The sequence below is a fragment of the Talpa europaea genome (genome assembly GCF_964194135.1).
Source record: "Talpa europaea genome assembly, chromosome: 8".
Taxonomy (NCBI): domain Eukaryota; kingdom Metazoa; phylum Chordata; class Mammalia; order Eulipotyphla; family Talpidae; genus Talpa; species Talpa europaea.
Window position 1 is genome coordinate 114304645 of NC_140075.1, and position 3465 is coordinate 114308109.

A 3465-nucleotide genomic window follows, 5' to 3' on the forward strand; every position below is an offset into this window, starting at 1 on the left:
GCCTCACTCACAGCAGCCAAAGGGCACAAGCAGCCCAGGTGCCCATCGACATGTGTGGACTACGGCGACACAGGCAGCCCTCGAGTCCCAGCATCCTACATCCGGGATCCAACCGACTGGATGGAAAGTGGATGGAAAGTCCGTACCACATGGTTGTGTCTGTCCTGAGCATGAACAGACTCTGTTCTGCCATTACCCCCTAAACAATCCAGCATGACAACCCACTACTTAGGTGGCATTATGCTGGGTTGGGCATCATGGTAATCCAGAGGTGATTTCAGTTAGACAGGGAATGTGCCGAGGTCACGTGCACACGCCCCATCATTTCCTATGAGACTTGCGCCTCCAAGGTTCCCAGTACCTGGGGCTCCTGGAACCAACCCCGGTCCCCCATGGATATCGAGCAATGGCTACATAGCCACACAGTGGACTGTCACTCGGTCTTAAAAAGGAAGGAAATTCTGACATGTGCCGAAAGCCTGATGTACCTTGAAACCCTGCTAAGTGAGAGGAGCCGGACACGGAAGGACAATCACTGTGTGAGACGGATGCGCGGCGCCCAGACCAGTCGAGTCTGTAGAGATGAGCGGTGGAGGGGGACAGGCCTGGAGACAGCCTTCTGGGGGCGGAGGCCATGATGGCTGCACATGACGCGGGTGCCCTTAAATACCACCAAGCAGTGCACTTTGAAATGGCACTTATTGACCAATAAGGTATATTTTATGTGTTGCATATTTTATTACAATATACCCCCCCCCCATTAACTTCTTCCTTTCCCGTGAGCAGTGGTGCCTGTATGGAGCAATACGGAGCGATGTGTCTCCCTCCAGGGGACATTGGTGATGCCCAGAGGCATCGTTGGCTGTCACAGCTGGGAGTATAGGGAGGGAGGCTACTGACATCAGTGCGTAGGGGCGGGGATGCTACCCCGCCTTCTACACAGCCAGGCTCACCCAGCCTTCTACACAGCAGAGCACAGCCTGATGGGAAAGAACCATCCGGTCCTCAAAACTTAATTGGGGTGGGGGATCCCCAGATCACTAAAAACAAAGCATCAGTGTTTCAGAAACACCTAGATTATCTCTCACTGTGTCCTGCTAGGGAAACAAAATATGTTCCTTTCTTTTTAAAAAAAAATAACTGTGTCCTTTTATTTTTACGTTCCAATTATAGCTTATTATTTATTAATTCTATGCTCTCAAAGGTGAACTACATCGTCTAGTTGTCATTGACCAATTTAACATGGCTGACACTTCAGGGTCACCCTCTGAGTGATCTGGTAACGGTTTACACATGAATTTAGTGAGGGTTTTATCTATTCCTCCTGTGAAAATTGTCTTTTTTTAAAAAAAGTATTATTATTATTAATATTTATTTATGCATACAAGAACTGGGGTCAGAGGTATGGGGGTGAGAGGATTCCCCAGAGACAAGTGGGGAGCAAACAGGTGCATCTACTGAACCCCACTGCTGAGGGGAGCAGCGGGGAGACAGGAGAGGTCTGCTGCGCCCTGTGGGTAGCTCTCTGGTGGGGACAGAACTCTGGCCATCAGGATGACAGCCCTGACTTAACCCCTAGGCCACCTGGGAGGCCCCAAGACTGTCATTTTTTTATTTACTTGTTTTTTCCCAGCACTGACTCCTCTGCCCCTCTCCTTCCTTCCTGTCCGCTTCCCGTCGGAAATCCCAGTTACGTTACCGGTGTCCACTATTTATAACGATTTTGCTGCGCAGTTCACCAACTTTGATTCCTTACTGTACTCACCTACATGAAATTACCTGATCATTGTCCTTGTCGTTCTGACTTGACTACACGCAGTTCCCTAGAGTCCCTTCTATTTTGCTATAAATGGCAATATTTTCTCTTCCCGCATGCTGGGCAGTGAACCATTGTTTACACGTCCCCTGTAATTCGGTCTTCGCACTGGGCACTTAGGCTGTTCCGTGTCCTGGCTGTTGTAAATAACACTGCAATAAACATTGTGGACCACAAAGATTTTTGAATTGATGGTTTTGTATTCTTTGAATAGATAACCCAAAAATGGAATTGCTGGGTCATATGGTAGTTCATTTAAAAAAATTTAAGATAGTGGCAGTGCCAGTGTCCATGACCCCCAGCACGTATTGGGCTCCTGTTTCTGCACATCCTCTCTGCACAATCTCTTCTTTACGTACGCCACTATCACCGGCACGCCATAGCTCTGTGGTTTTGACTTGCCAAAATCCCTTCTAAAGAAAAACAGTCACAATTTTAATTCTTGCACTGGCTAAAACTAACTCCCCTAGGGTTAGGGTTAAGGTTAGGGGAGAGGGGTGTAATGCGTTCTGGTGGGGGCTTCTGGTGACCCTGGCCCCATGGGCCCCAGGCACCGTGGGTCAGTACCCACAGTCCCTGTCCTTACTGTAGGTCAGCTCTCCTCCCCAGGGCTGGCCCTTAGTGAGCACAGCTAGGCTGGTGACTAGAGCAGGACCACCAGCATCAACCCCAATCTCCTGGAGTGAGGGCAAGGAGGGACCCCAGAATCCAAGAATAGCCATGCCCCCCACAGGGGTTAGAGACAGCGCTCTCAAGCTCTGGCCAGCCTCTGCAGCATAACTTTGACCCCCTGGCTGGCCAGGAGCAGCCCACATGGTGCTCTCCTCTCCCCTGGCTTCTCCCCTCAGCAGTGGATTTCAGGCAGTCTGCCTGTTCTGTTCCCCACTCTGTCTCTGGGGAGTCTTCTCAGACCCCTGCACATCTGGCATACACCCCAGTTCTTGTATGCATAAATAAATAAATCTTAAAAAATATAAAGGAAGAAAACATGTAAAAAAAAAAGGCATTAGGGGGTCACCTGAAGAATATCACCCCTCCTTCCCATACTGGATACCATGTGGGCCCTGGTCATTCCTTGCAAAAGCAAATTGTTTAAAGTGACTTGTGAGGACTTTGTGGACCCACTTGACTGAGAGGTCTGGGGAAAGGTGCCAGGGAGTCAGGCATGGCTGGATCCAGGAGCAGGAGGTACGTCGCTGCGGCTCCTGCTTTGGCTAACAACCTTTCCTTCCTGTTCACCCCAGGTTTCCCTGGGGCCACGGCCACCTCCAAGACGGCCCAGAAGGCAGCCCCTCCCACCTGTGTTGTCACCAGAGTGCCTGACCCCGGCACGTGACACTGGCCAGTCTCCCAGAGCAGTGCCACCACCCCCAACCCTCCGGGATTCCCACGGAGCGCTCTGATCACATCCGCACTCTTGGGCCAGGAGCGGCGCCGTGACGGGCAGGGGTTTCCCAAGGGGAGAGACACTGGCAAAGAAAAGCAGGACCCAACCACCTACCTTGGCCAGATCCATACTGGAGAGAGCGAGTTTTTGGTCACAGTTCTTGGGGTGAGGATGCATACTCATGTTTGGGGGCCACCACTCACCCCAGCAGCAGGGAACTCTGTGGCTCTCTGCCTACCCTTGGGGGGCCCCCAGACCTGCC